The sequence below is a fragment of the Oncorhynchus gorbuscha genome, linkage group LG06 (genome assembly GCF_021184085.1).
Source record: "Oncorhynchus gorbuscha isolate QuinsamMale2020 ecotype Even-year linkage group LG06, OgorEven_v1.0, whole genome shotgun sequence".
Classification (NCBI taxonomy): domain Eukaryota; kingdom Metazoa; phylum Chordata; class Actinopteri; order Salmoniformes; family Salmonidae; genus Oncorhynchus; species Oncorhynchus gorbuscha.
The window spans coordinates 107,054,726-107,070,691 of record NC_060178.1 but is presented as its reverse complement, the minus strand read 5'-3'; the positions used below and the strand labels follow the sequence as shown (position 1 = coordinate 107,070,691).

At 41.7% G+C, this 15,966-nt stretch overlaps 1 protein-coding gene across 1 annotated transcript in view; it reads left to right on the top strand.

Moving 5' to 3' along the window:
- Positions 1-5,432: 5,432 nt before the first annotated feature.
- Positions 5,433-15,966, top strand: part of LOC124037343 (collagen alpha-1(XIX) chain-like) — a 194,327-nt gene continuing 183,793 nt past the window's right edge. The window contains exons 1-2 of the mRNA XM_046352055.1: positions 5,433-5,445; positions 15,305-15,358. The gene's annotated coding sequence lies outside the window, so the exon portion shown is untranslated. The remainder of the gene's footprint in view (positions 5,446-15,304; positions 15,359-15,966) is intronic.

The window sequence follows — 15,966 nt, the reverse complement described above, 5'->3', positions numbered from 1 at the left end:
CTCAATCAAGCCCAGATAATATTTTTGAAATTATATGAAATAGTATTTGAACCCAGCTGTGGTGGACAACACACACACACAGCTAAATGAAGCAGTAACACAAGGTGCTGTTTATTTTGACTGACCTTTAAAGCTCTGCATGCACAAGCCCTCCCGCAAGTACCGCCGCTTGGCTCGACGTGGAGGTAACTTCTTCAGACATGTATTTAGAGTAGTAATAATCTCTGCCAGTATTTACAGTCTAAGAGAATGATTGAATATCAGCAATTCCTTTCCTTTCAAAATGAATCGTCTGAATGTGTATCACTTGACGTTCCGTGTTGTACTGTACGTTGTGTGTGATCGGTGCTGAGGAAAGATCCATATAAGAGTCAATAACTTGATGAATGACTAATGAGTTCAACGATAAAAAACAACCGTTTCTCTCTCCCACAGGGCGATATGGGTCTTCAAGGTCTGCCTGGTCTAAGTGTAAGTATGCAGTCTTTTATGCATCTGTCTTCATATGAATCTATACACACACACACGCACACACGCACACACACACACACACACACACACACACACACACACACACACACACACACACACACACACACACACACACACACACACACACACACACACACACACACACACACACACACACACACACACACACACACACACACACACACACAGGGGGGATGAGGAGGGGGATGTGGAAGGGGAGGAATGAGGGGGATGAGGAGAGTGGAAGGAGGGGGATGAGGAGAAGGCAAGAAGGAGGAGGAATTAGGGGGGGATGAGGAGAGGGGAAGGAGGGGGATAAGGAGAGGGGAAGGAGGAGGAGGAATGAGGGGGATGAGGACAGTGGAAGGAGGGGGCATGTGGAGAGGGGAAGGAGGAGGGATGAGGGGGGATGAGGAGAGGTGAAGGAGGAGGGATGAGGGGGAATGAGGAGAGGAGGAGGGATGAGGGGGGATGAGGAGGGGAGAGAGGGATTTGGAACTACTCAGGTGAACAGTCTCAGTGTCACATTACCATCCACCTCTGTGCTGTCTGGGAGGTCAGGCAAGGAGAGGCTAGACAGGTGTAGATGAGGATGGTTAACCCCCTCTCTCCACACCTCTCCTGGGGCTTGGAGCATGGTGGAGAGCAGGCAGGTAGACCACTGGTCTGGAGCTCTGGGGGGAACGATGGGAAGGGCAGGAAGAGATGAGAAGGGGGTGACAGGTAGCATCCATGGTGGACCTACATGTGTGAGAGAAGTTGAAGACATGGTTTCCTTCACTCTGTCTCTCAACTTTGAAGTTTTATTTGTCAAATTTAAGTTATCACGTATGCCGAATTCAACAGGTGAAATGCTTACTTTACAAGCTCTTAACCAACAATGCAGTTTTGAGAAAATGCTTTAAGAAAATATTTACAAAGAAAAAAAAGTAACACAATAAAATAACAATAATGAGGCTGTATACAGGGGGCACCGGTACTGAGTCAGTGTGCAGGGGTACAGGTTAGAGGTCAGTTGTACATGTAGGTAGGGGTAAAGTGACTATGCATAGATAATAAACAGCGAGTAGCAGCAGTGTTAAAACAAAGGGGGATGGGGTGTCAATGTAAAAAGTCCTGGCGGCCATTTGATTAATTGCTCAGCAGTCTTATGGCTTGGTGGTAGAAGCTGTTAAAGAGCCTCTTGGACCTAGACTTGGGGCTCTGGTACCGCTTGCCGTGTGGTAACAGAGAGAACACTTGGGTGACTGGAGTCTTTTTTTGGGCCTTCTTCTGACACCGCCTAGTATATAGGTGCTGGATGGCAGGAAGCTTGGCCCCGGTGATGTACTGGGCCGTACGCACTACCCTCTGTAGCGCCTTATGGTTGGATGCCGAGCAGTTACCACACCAGGCGGTGATGCAACCGGTCAGGATGCTCTCGATGGTGCAGCTGTAGAACTTTTTGAGGATCTGGGGACCCATGCCAAATCTTTTCAGTCTCCTAAGGGGGAATAGGTTTTGTCGTGCCCTCTTCACAGCTGTCTTGGTATGTTTGGACCATGATAGTTTGTTGGTGATGTGGACACCAAGGTAACTCTCGTCCCGCTCCACTACAACCCCTTTGATGTTAATGGGGGCGTGTTCAGATCAAATCAAATCGAATCAAATCAAATCAAATTTTATTTGTCACATACACATGGTTAGCAGATGTTAATGCGAGTGTAGCGAAATGCTTGTGCTTCTAGTTCCGACAATGCAGTGATAACCAACAAGTAATCTAACTAACAATTCCAAAACTACTGTCTTATACACAGTGTAAGGGGATAAGGAACATGTACATAAGGATATATGAATGAGTGATGGTACAGAGCAGCATACAGTAGATGGTATCGAGTACAGTATATACATATGAGATGAGTGTGTAGACAAAGTAAACAAAGTGGCATAGTTAAAGTGGCTAGTGATACATGTGTTACATAAGGATGCAGTCGATGATGTAGAGTACAGTATATACATATGCATATGAGATGAATAATGTAGGGTAAGTAACATTATATAAGGTAGCATTGTTTAAAGTGGCTAGTGATATATATTCGGCCCTCCTTTTCTTGTAGTTCACAATCATCTCATTTCTCTTGCTCACATTGAGGAAGAGTTTGTTGTCCTGGCACCACACTGCCAGGTCTCTGGCCTCCTGCCTATAGGCTGTCTCATCATTGTTGGTGGAACAGCCTATAGGCAGGAGGCCTTACCACCGCTGTGTCGTTAATGATGGTGTTGGAGTCTGCGTGGCCAAGCTAGACTTGGGTGAACAGGGAGTATAGGAGGGGGCTAAGCACGCACCCAGCTCTCCTCTCTTCTCCTCAGTTCTCCTCTCCTCAGTTCTCCTATCTTCTCCTCAGCTCTCCTCTCTTCTCCTCAGCTCTCCTTTCTTCTCCTCAACTCTCCTCTCCTCTCCTCAACTCTCCTCTCCTCTCTTCTCCTCTCTTCTCCTCAGCTCTCCTCTCCTCAACTCTCCTCTGCTCTCCTCTCTTCTCCTCCCCACTGACTCAGTCTAGGAGTTCCAGACGCCAGTCTCTCCCAGTAGACCCTCAGCGTTTAGTGAATCCCAGTAGAAGCCTCAGCATGCTTCATGCATAGTGCTCCTATAATTGGGCTGGCTGCACTGTCTGCTTGTCCTCTCTAGTTCTGTTAACATGTGCCCAGGGGAGAGGGAGCTTAGTGGGAGCATAGCCTAGAAACTCCTAGAGAGACTGGTAGATTAATATACACACACATGCATGGGTGCACACACACTCACAGAGACGCACAATGCTCACACGCGCACACACAAACAATGCATGAACCCATGCACGTCCACACACACACACACTAATACACACAGGGCCTGGGTGGTGGTAATAGGGGAGGTGATGGGTGAAGATTAAGAGTATACTGTGAGTGGTTAGCTAATTATCTGCCCTGCCACGTCTCATTAGCACTGGAGCGAGGCAGAGTGTGTGTGACACCGTCCCTTTCATGTCACCCAAATACTTACCAAACCCCAACCGAAAACTGTCACGGTTGACGAGCTATTTACACTAGCTAATTATACATTAATAAGAGAGGAATCAGGATAACATAAATTCTATCCTGGCAATCGAGAACACCATGGTTGGCGTTACCAGGTCTTCTCACAACAGACTTGTAAACAACATTGCGGTGATAGTGGACGTACTATCACTGAACACTTACTGAACACTACTAAACGGTAGTATAGATGAACTAGCCGATATACCCCATTCAGTTTAACCCAAGGTTTCCCTTTTACAAGCACTGTGCAGATATGCTATACATTGAGAATGAATTGAGTTAGTAAAGCAGTGCTTTGTGAGATAGAACATTGTGTTTTATAGAGGGGCATCACGGTTCCTAGCTGTCATTCATGTTTACAGCCGCTGTCACAGATACCAAAGGCTTGTCAGCCGTCTTGTTAAACGATAGATTTCTGTCCATCGTTTTAAAGAAGCAATCTGTGATTTAAAAAAAAACTTTGAAGCCGCCACCCTGCCACAGTTTTGGTAAACGGCTAAGGACTGCCAGGCCATGATATCAAAATCAAATCAAATCAAATCAAAATGATAGTTTTAACCATATTCTGAAGCTCAGCAGGGCGAGGCAACCCTGTTCCTGGAGTACACAGGTACTGCAGTGTTTTGTTCTAACTAGGCACCACACCTGACCAACTGAGCTAATTGATCAGTTCAGTGATTGCCTAAATTCAACACACCTGGTCTTCCAGGTCGATTAAATCAAAAACAGGAACTGCCTACCCCTGATGTGCAGTGTTTGTTTACAATTATATAGAAGCTTATATTTGGGGTTTGATGGGGTACGACAGTTGAACTAAGCTCATGAAGCATTTGAAGTTGTCATGGGTATATATCACCCCCCCAAAAAGTACAAAAATGGATGTACCAACTACAGATTGCACCTTTAAGCACAGAGACAGGGGCCTGTGAGTGACACATTCTGTACACGTGTCATGTTATGAATGGCTATTTTCTGCAGCTGCTGCTTCCAAGAAAAAGGCCTCTGTGTTTTTGTGAGGATGCCAATTGAAAGGGGACACTACTTATTTGGGATGGATGTGTAAGCTGATAGGTTGATCTGTGGCCCTGAATGTGGACAGTAGTTTGTGAGGACAGACAAATCTGTCTGTCTGTCCGTCCGTCTGACTGTCTCCTGTCTGTCTGTCTGTCTGTCTGACTGTCTCCTGTCCGTCTGTCCATCTGTCCGTCTGTCCGTCTGTCCGTCTGTCTGTCTGTCCGTCTGTCTGTCTGTCTGTCCGTCTGTCTGTCTGTCTGTCTGACTGTCTCTGTCTGTCATCCGTCTGACTGTCTCCTGTCCGTCTGTCCATCTGTCTGTCCTTTTGATTGTCTGTCTGTCTGTCTGTCTGTCTGTCTGTCTGTCTGTCTGTCTGTCTGTCTGTCTGTCTGTCTGTCTGTCTGTCTGTCTGTCTGTCTGTCTGTCTGTCTGTCTGTCTGTCTGTCTGTCTGTCTGTCTGTCTGTCTGTCTGTCTGTCTGTCTGTCTGTCTGTCTGTCTGTCTGTCTGTCTGTCTGTCTGTCTGTCTGTCTGTCTGTCTGTCTGTCTGTCTGTCTGTCTGTCTGCCCTCCCTTCCACCCACATCACCAGTTGGAGTGTGACTGTGAAAGGCCCTAACCTGGGTTCAAATAGCACTGCTTGGACTCAATCACTTCTGACCCACATTCACAGCAGCATTTTTCAAAGAGTTGTTACGAGATTACAAAAACCACAACCTGCCACATTCTGATCAATCCACAAATGCTGTTTTGTTCTTCTGATGTAACTATTTGGTATGGTGTATAATGTGTCTTCAATTAGACTGATATTGTAACTGTCATATTGTAGTTGTCATTGTTTTCTCTTGTTTGTTTCAGGTGGAGAAAAAGGGACTCAAGGGAGATCAGGTATATTCATATTTTCCTTGCCATTTCATTGTTTTTATGTGGTATACTAAGTCTGAAGCTCATATCCTTATGTACCCACCAACACATACCTCTCTATGCTGTTTTGACAGGCTGTTAAATAAACCAGACATGAAACCAAACAGCCCTCTCCTCCTGATCCAAATCAATTTGATGAAGTGCACATTTTATTATGTCATTCGTCATGGAACAATGGCCCTGCCTAGGTCAGATTTACAATAGACCCAGGCCTACAGCAGTTTATATGAGGCCTTGTCAGAGGAGGAATGACAACTGCAGGAGTTATGTTGGAGAACTATGGGAGTTCCTAATATTGATGGTGTACGGACGTGTTATCATTGTGAATGACAACTGCAGGAGTTATGTTGGAGAACTATGGGAGTTCCTAATATTGATGGTGTACGGACGTGTTCTCATTGTGAATGACAACTGCAGGGGTTATGTTGGAGAACTATGGGAGTTCCTTATATTGATGGTGTACGGACGTGTTATCATTGTGAATGACAACTGCAGGGGTTATGTTGGAGAACTATGGGAGTTCCTTATATTGATGGTGTACGGACGTGTTATCATTGTGAATGACAACTCTACAGTGTTCGTTGTAATTTGAAATGTTCAAAACATTGTTTGTTTGATTTAAAAAATATATGTTTTTGGTAACACTTTACTTAAAGCCTGCCGATATAATGCTTCATAACTTGTTATAAGCATATATGAGTCTTTATATTGTGGCATAATCAAATCAAACCAAATTATATTGGTCACATACACATATTTAGCAGATGTTATTGTGGGTGTAGCAAAATGCTTGTATTCCTAGCTTAAACATTGCAGTAGTGTCTAACATTGCAGTAGTGTCTAACAGTGTAGTAGTATCTAACAGTGCAGTAGTATCTAACAGTGCAGTAGTATCTAACAGTGTAGTAGTATCTAACAGTGCAGTAGTATCTAACAGTGCAGTAGTATCTAACAGTGTAGTAGTATCTAACAGTGCAGTAGTGTCTAACAGTGCAGTAGTATCTAACAGTAGTATCTAACAGTGAGGTAGTACCAAACAGTGCAGTAGTGTCTAACAGTGCAGTAGTATCTAACAGTGCAGTAGTGTCTAACAGTACAGTAGTGTCTAACAGTGCAGTAGTGTCTAACAGTGCAGTAGTGTCTAACAGTGCAGTAGTGTCTAACAGTGCAGTAGTGTCTAACAGTGTAGTAGTATCTAACAGTGCAGTAGTGTCTAACAGTGTAGTAGTATCAAACAGTGCAGTAGTGTCTAACAGTGCAGTAGTATCTAACAGTGTAGTAGTATCTAACAGTGCAGTAGTATCTAACAGTGCAGTAGTATCTAACAGTGCAGTAGTATCTAACAGTGCAGTAGTGTCTAACAGTGCAGTAGTGTCTAACAGTGCAGTAGTATCTAACAGTGTAGTAGTATCTAACAGTGCAGTAGTGTCTAACAGTGCAGTAGTATCTAACAGTAGTATCTAACAGTGAGGTAGTATCAAACAGTGCAGTAGTGTCTAACAGTGCAGTAGTGTCTAACAGTGCAGTAGTGTCTAACAGTGTAGTAGTATCTAACAGTGCAGTAGTGTCTAACAGTGTAGTAGTATCAAACAGTGCAGTAGTGTCTAACAGTGCAGTAGTGTCTAACAGTGCAGTAGTGTCTAACAGTGTAGTAGTATCTAACAGTGCAGTAGTGTCTAACAGTGCAGTAGTGTCTAACAGTGCAGTAGTATCTAACAGTGCAGTAGTGTCTAACAGTGCAGTAGTGTCTAACAGTGCAGTAGTGTCTAACAGTGCAGTAGTATCTAACAGTGCAGTAGTGTCTAACAGTGCAGTAGTATCTAACAGTGCAGTAGTATCTAACAGTGCAGTAGTGTATAACAGTGCAGTAGTGTCTAACAGTGCAGTAGTGTATAACAGTGCAGTAGTATCTAACAGTGCAGTAGTGTCTAACAGTGCAGTAGTATCTAACAGTGCAGTAGTGTATAACAGTGCAGTAGTGTCTAACAGTGCAGTAGTGTCTAACAGTGCAGTAGTATCTAACAGTGTAGTAGTATCTAACAGTGCAGTAGTATCTAACAGTAGTATCTAACAGTGTAGTAGTATCTAACAGTGCAGTAGTATCTAACAGTGCAGTAGTATCTAACAGTGTAGTAGTATCTAACAGTGCAGTAGTATCTAACAGTGCAGTAGTATCTAACAGTAGTATCTAACAGTGCAGTAGTATCTAACAGTGTAGTAGTATCTAACAGTAGTATCTAACAGTGCAGTAGTATCTAACAGTGCAGTAGTGTCTAACAGTGTAGTAGTATCAAACAGTGCAGTAGTGTCTAACAGTGCAGTAGTGTCTAACAGTGCAGTAGTGTCTAACAGTGTAGTAGTATCAAACAGTGCAGTAGTGTCTAACAGTGCAGTAGTGTCTAACAGTGTAGTAGTGTCTAACAGTGTAGTAGTATCAAACAGTGCAGTAGTGTCTAACAGTGCAGTAGTGTCTAACAGTGCAGTAGTGTCTAACAGTGTAGTAGTATCTAACAGTAGTATCTAACAGTAGTATCTAACAGTGCAGTAGTATCTAACAGTGTAGTAGTATCTAACAGTAGTATCTAACAGTGTAGTAGTATCTAACAGTAGTATCTAACAGTGCAGTAGTATCTAACAGTGCTGTAGTATCTAACAGTAGTATCTAACAGTGCAGTAGTATCTAACAGTAGTATCTAACAGTGTAGTAGTATCTAACAGTGCAGTAGTATCTAACAGTAGTATCTAACAGTGCAGTAGTATCTAACAGTAGTATCTAACAGTGTAGTAGTATCTAACAGTAGTATCTAACAGTGCAGTAGTATCTAACAGTAGTATCTAACAGTGCAGTAGTATCTAACAGTAGTATCTAACAGTAGTATCTAACAGTAGTATCTAACAGTAGTATCTAACAGTAGTATCTAACAGTAACAGTAGTATCTAAGTAGTATCTAACAGTAGTAGTAGTATCTAACAGTAGTATCTAACAGTAGTATCTAACAGTGCAGTAGTATCTAACAGTAGTATCTAACAGTAGCAGTAGTATCTAACAGTGCAGTAGTATCTAACAGTGTATCAGTAGTATCTAACACAGTAGTATCTAACAGTAACAGTGCAGTAGTATCTAACAGTAGTATCTAACAGTGCAGTAGTATCTAACAGTGTAGTAGTATCTAACAGTAGTATCTAACAGTGCAGTAGTATCTAACAGTGCAGTAGTATCTAACAGTGTAGTAGTATCTAACAGTAGTATCTAACAGTGCAGTAGTATCTAACAGTAGTATCTAACAGTGTAGTAGTATCTAACAGTGTAGTAGTATCTAACAGTGCAGTAGTATCTAACAGTAGTATCTAACAGTGCAGTAGTATCTAACAGTGTAGTAGTATCTAACAGTGCAGTAGTATCTAACAGTAGTATCTAACAGTAGTAACAGTAGTATCTAACAGTGTAGTAGTATCTAACAGTAGTATCTAACAGTGCAGTAGTATCTAACAGTAGTATCTAACAGTAGTATCTAACAGTGCAGTAGTATCTAACAGTAGTATCTAACAGTGTAGTAGTATCTAACAGTGCAGTAGTGTCTAACAGTGCAGTAGTATCTAACAGTAGTATCTAACAGTGAGGTAGTATCAAACAGTGCAGTAGTGTCTAACAGTGCAGTAGTGTCTAACAGTGCAGTAGTGTCTAACAGTGTAGTAGTATCTAACAGTGCAGTAGTGTCTAACAGTGTAGTAGTATCAAACAGTGCAGTAGTGTCTAACAGTGCAGTAGTGTCTAACAGTGCAGTAGTGTCTAACAGTGTAGTAGTATCTAACAGTGCAGTAGTGTCTAACAGTGCAGTAGTGTCTAACAGTGCAGTAGTATCTAACAGTGCAGTAGTGTCTAACAGTGCAGTAGTGTCTAACAGTAGTATCTAACAGTAGTGTATAACAGTGCAGTAGTATCTAACAGTGCAGTAGTGTCTAACAGTGCAGTAGTATCTAACAGTGCAGTAGTGTCTAACAGTGCAGTAGTATCTAACAGTGCAGTAGTGTCTAACAGTGCAGTAGTGTATCTAACAGTGCAGTAGTATCTAACAGTGCAGTAGTGTCTAACAGTGCAGTAGTATCTAACAGTAACAGCAGTAGTGTATAACAGTGCAGTAGTGTCTAACAGTGCAGTAGTGTCTAACAGTGCAGTAGTATCTAACAGTAGTATTTAACAGTGCAGTAGTGTCTAACAGTAGTATCTAACAGTGCAGTAGTATCTAACAGTGCAGTAGTATCTAACAGTGCAGTAGTATCTAACAGTGCAGTAGTATCTAACAGTGCTGTAGTATCTAACAGTGCAGTAGTATCTAACAGTAGTATCTAACAGTGCAGTAGTATCTAACAGTGTAGTAGTATCTAACAGTAGTATCTAGTATCTAACAGTAGTAGTATCTAACAGTGCAGTAGTATCTAACAGTGTAGTAGTCTAACAGTGCAGTAGTGTCTAACAGTGCAGTAGTATCTAACAGTGCAGTAGTGTCTAACAGTGTAGTAGTATCAAACAGTGCAGTAGTGTCTAACAGTGCAGTAGTGTCTAACAGTGTAGTAGTGTCTAACAGTGTAGTAGTATCTAACAGTAGTCATCTAACAGTGCAGTAGTCTAACAGTCTAACAGTGCAGTAGTGTCTAACAGTAGTATCTAACAGTGCAGTAGTATCTAACAGTAGTATCTAACAGTGTAGTAGTATCTAACAGTGCAGTAGTATCTAACAGTAGCAGTAGTATCTAACAGTGCAGTAGTATCTAACAGTGTAGTAGTATCTAACAGTAGTATCTAACAGTGTAGTAGTATCTAACAGTAGTATCTAACAGTGCAGTAGTATCTAACAGTGCTGTAGTATCTAACAGTAGTATCTAACAGTGCAGTAGTATCTAACAGTAGTATCTAACAGTGTAGTAGTATCTAACAGTGCAGTAGTATCTAACAGTAGTATCTAACAGTGCAGTAGTATCTAACAGTAGTATCTAACAGTGTAGTAGTATCTAACAGTAGTATCTAACAGTACAGTAGTATCTAACAGTAGTATCTAACAGTGCAGTAGTATCTAACAGTAGTATCTAACAGTGTAGTAGTATCTAACAGTAGTATCTAACAGTAGTATCTAACAGTGCAGTAGTATCTAACAGTGTAGTAGTATCTAACAGTAGTATCTAACAGTGCAGTAGTATCTAACAGTAGTATCTAACAGTGCAGTAGTATCTAACAGTGTAGTAGTATCTAACAGTGCAGTAGTATCTAACAGTGTAGTAGTATCTAACAGTAGTATCTAACAGTGCAGTAGTATCTAACAGTAGTATCTAACAGTGCAGTAGTATCTAACAGTGTAGTAGTATCTAACAGTAGTATCTAACAGTGCAGTAGTATCTAACAGTGCAGTAGTATCTAACAGTGTAGTAGTATCTAACAGTAGTATCTAACAGTGCAGTAGTATCTAACAGTAGTATCTAACAGTGTAGTAGTATCTAACAGTGTAGTAGTATCTAACAGTGCAGTAGTATCTAACAGTAGTATCTAACAGTGCAGTAGTATCTAACAGTGTAGTAGTATCTAACAGTGCAGTAGTATCTAACAGTAGTATCTAACAGTAGTATCTAACAGTGTAGTAGTATCTAACAGTAGTATCTAACAGTGCAGTAGTATCTAACAGTAGTATCTAACAGTAGTATCTAACAGTGCAGTAGTATCTAACAGTAGTATCTAACAGTAGTATCTAACAGTGCAGTAGTATCTAACAGTGTAGTAGTATCTAACAGTGCAGTAGTATCTAACAGTGTAGTAGTATCTAACAGTAGTATCTAACAGTAGTATCTAACAGTACAGTAGTGTCTAACAGTAGTATCTAACAGTAGTGTATAACAGTGCAGTAGTATCTAACAGTGCAGTAGTGTCTAACAGTAGTATCTAACAGTAGTGTATAACAGTGCAGTAGTATCTAACAGTGCAGTAGTGTCTAACAGTGCAGTAGTATCTAACAGTGCAGTAGTATCTAACAGTAGCAGTAGTATCTAACACAGTAGTATCTAACAGTAGTATCTAACAGTGCAGTAGTATCTAACAGTGCAGTAGTATCTAACAGTGCAGTAGTATCTAACAGTAGTATCTAACAGTAGTATCTAACAGTGCAGTAGTATCTAACAGTAGTATCTAACAGTGCAGTAGTGTCTAACAGTGCAGTAGTATCTAACAGTAGTATTTAACAGTAGTATCTAACAGTAGTATCTAACAGTAGTATCTAACAGTGCAGTAGTATCTAACAGTGCAGTAGTATCTAACAGTGCAGTAGTATCTAACAGTAGTATCTAACAGTAGTATCTAACAGTGCAGTAGTATCTAACAGTAGTATCTAACAGTAGTATCTAACAGTGCAGTAGTATCTAACAGTAGTATCTAACAGTGCAGTAGTATCTCTAACAGTAGTATCTAACAGTAGTATCTAACAGTGCAGTAGTATCTAACAGTAGTATCTAACAGTAGTATCTAACAGTAGTATCTAACAGTGCAGTAGTATCTAACAGTGCAGTAGTATCTAACAGTAGTATCTAACAGTGCAGTAGTATCTAAGTGCAGTAGTATCTAACAGTGCAGTAGTATCTAAACAGTAGTATCTAAACAGTAGTATCTAACAGTGCAGTATCTAACAGTGCAGTAGTATCTAACAGTAGTATCTAACAGTGCAGTAGTATCTAACAGTAGTATCTAACAGTAGTATCTAACAGTACAGTAGTATCTAACAGTAGTATCTAACAGTAGTATCTAACAGTAGTATCTAACAGTGCAGTAGTATCTAACAGTAGTATCTAACAGTAGTATCTAACAGTAGTATCTAACAGTAGTATCTAACAGTAGTATCTAACAGTGCAGTAGTATCTAACAGTAGTATCTAACAGTGCAGTAGTATCTAACACAGTAGTATCTAACAGTGCAGTAGTATCTAACAGTAGTATCTAACAGTAGTATCTAACAGTAGTATCTAACAGTGCAGTAGTATCTAACAGTAGTATCTAACAGTAGTATCTAACAGTAGTATCTAACAGTGCAGTAGTATCTAACAGTGCAGTAGTATCTAACAGTAGTATCTAACAGTACAGTAGTATCTAACAGTAGTATCTAACAGTAGTATCTAACAGTAGTATCTAACAGTGCAGTAGTATCTAACAGTGCAGTAGTATCTAACAGTGCAGTAGTATCTAACAGTAGTATCTAACAGTGCAGTAGTATCTAACAGTGCAGTATCTAACAGTAGTATCTAACAGTGCAGTAGTATCTAACAGTAGCAGTAGTATCTAACAGTGTATCTAACAGTAGTATCTAACAGTGCAGTAGTATCTAACAGTGCAGTAGTATCTAACAGTAGTATCTAACAGTAACAGTAGTATCTAACAGTGCAGTAGTATCTAACAGTGCAGTAGTATCTAAACAGTAGTATCTAACAGTGCAGTAGTATCTAACAGTAGTATCTAACAGTGCAGTAGTATCTAACAGTAGTATCTAACAGTGCAGTAGTATCTAACAGTAGTATCTAACAGTGCAGTAGTATCTAACAGTGCAGTAGTATCTAACAGTGTAGTAGTATCTAACAGTGCAGTAGTATCTAACAGTAGTATCTAAACAGTAGTATCTAACAGTAGCAGTAGTAGTATCTAACAGTGCAGTAGTATCTAACAGTGCAGTAGTATCTAACATTATCTAAACAGTAGTATCTAACAGAAATCTAACAGTAGTATCTAACAGAAATCTAAATGAAAAGAATGTAATTAAGAAATATATAAATCTTAGGACAAGCAATGTTGGAGTGGCATTGACTCACAAAATACAGTAGAATAGAATACAGTATATAGATATAAACTAGTGTTCCATTATTAAAGTGGCCAGTGTTCCATTATTAAAGTGGCCAGTGTTCCATTATTAAAGTGGCCAGTGTTCCATTATTAAAGTGGCCAGTGATTCCATGTCTATGTATATATGTCAGCAGCCTCTGCAGGGTTGAGTAACCGGGTGGAAGCCGGCTAGTGGTGGCTGTTGAACAGTCTGATGGCCTTGGGATTGAAGCTGTTATTCAGTCTCTCGGTCCCAGCTTTGATGCACCTGTACTGACCTCTACTTCTCGATGATAGCGGGGTCAACAGGCCGTTACTCGGGTGGTTGATGTCCTTGATTATCTTTTTGGCCTTCCTGTGACATCGGGTGCTGTAGGTGTCCTGGAGGGCAGGCAGTATGATCCCAGTGATGCGTTGGGCAGACTGCACCACCCTCTGGAGAGAGCTGCGGTTGCGGGCGGTGCAGTTGCCGTACCAGGCGGTGATACAGCCTGACAGGATGCTCTCAATTGTGCATCTGTAAAAGTTTGTGAGGGTTTTAGGGGCCAAGACAAGGTTGAAGAGACACTGTTGCACCTTCTTCACCACGCTGTCTGAGTGGGTAGACCATTTCAGTGTCTGTGATGTGTCCTCCGAGGAACTTGAAGCTTTCCACCTTCTCCACTGTGGTCACATCAATGTGGATAGAGGCTTGCTCCCTTTGCTGTTTCCTGAAGTCCACCATCAGCTCCTTTGTTTTGTTGACGTTGAGGGAGAGGTTGTTTTCCTGACACCACACTCCGAGGGCCCTCACCTCCTCCCTGTAGGCTGTCTTGTTATTGTGATAATCAGGCCTACTACTGTTGTGTCATCTGCAAACTTGATGATTGAGTTGTAGGTGTCTTACACCTATATACCTGTCTTAAACCTGTCTTACACCTGTTACCAGTCTTCTTATAACCAGTCTTACACCTATGTTACCAGTCTTACACCTATATAACCAGTCTTACACCTATGTAACCAGTCTTACACCTATATAACCAGTCTTACACCTATATAACCAGTCTTACACCTATATAACCAGTCTTACACCTATATAACCAGTCTTACACCTATATAACCAGTCTTACACCTATGTTTTGCATCTGACAGGGTCCACCAGGCCTAACTGGAGATATGGCACGCCCAGCGCCAGCAATTAAACTTGAATGAAATCAAATCTAGGTATTTTCATACAGCAATTAAGCCAACTAGGCAGCCAGTGGTCTTTGTGCTGCACAGGAGGTTGGTGGCATCTTAGTTGGGGAGAACAGGCTAGTGGTAATGACTGGAGCGGAATCAGTGGAATGGTATCAAATACATCAAACACATGGATTCCAGGTGGTTGATGCCATTCCATTTGCTCTGTTCCAGCCATTATTATGAACCGTCCTCCTGTCAGCAGCCTCCACTGGTGTGCTGAGAACATGTGGATCTAACATCTGTCTCCATAGCAGCTTTATAAGCATCAAGCTGTTAACCCATAGCCTGATCCAGGATCTGTTTGTACTGCCTTTCTTACTCATATTGTCATTGACAACCGGTCTGGGATGAGGCCATGAGTTTACATCTGTCTCCACAGAAACAAGCTGGATACACACTCATTCCAACACTGAATGCCATCCAACCGGCCTATCTAGGAGTCCATTGCTGTCCTTGTCGAGCCAATCTTCCTTTGGCTTGGCAATGAGTAGGAAGGCATTGGTATGATAGCACAAACAGATATGGCACCAGGCTAGCATCCAGCCCCTCTCTCTCTCTCTTATACAGAAGCGACATTCACATTCAACAAATAGCAGAATATCAATGGCGTGTCAAACAGAGGAATGCTAGGCTATGTGTCCAGTTTACTGGTGCTATGAGAGGCCTAGACCGTGAAGCTAGGGTAACGCAACACCCATAGCCTGGTCATACACAAATGACAGCCCTGCTCTGATACCCTTCTGTCTTCTGTCCCTAGGGATCCCCTGGGTTGCCAGGTCAGACGGGGGCTCTAGGCAAAGAGGGAAAAAGGGTGAGTAAACGCCACGCACACAATCACACACAGGCACTGCTACTCTTTGTGTGGCCTGGGTTGGGCCTTTCTCCTGCTTCTGGACCCCTTCCCTTAGGGACTGCCTGACAACAGCTGAGGACAGCGTGTGGAGTGGATGTAGGGGCCTGAGTTGGCCTGGGTGGGCCTGGTAGGGTCGAGCCCTGGGTGAATGCTAATAGTTGGACTAGGTTTAATAAATGTCTCTGAGAGGTCAACATGACTGGCAGCACGATGGCCAGTCCCAGCAGGCAGCTGTCCTAAGCAGTGTTATGTTTCCTATAAAGGGCCATACAGGGTTAAAAGAACAATGGCTGTGACTGTACAAACAAGAACATTCCAGTTCTACCCAGTTGGCCCACTTAGAGCTCTGACCAATTCCTAGAGGTACTGCAGTGGTCATTTAGCAGACGCTCTTATCCAGAGCAACTTACAGTAGTGATTGTATACATCTTTTTACATTCAACTTAGCCTTGATTAAACTACAGCATGCATGTTATGTTGGTTTTCAAACGTAAGTGGTGTAAGTATAGTCTATTCACTTCAAAAGCAAATCCAAAAGATGACTTGTTAGAGGCCTGATTGGTCTC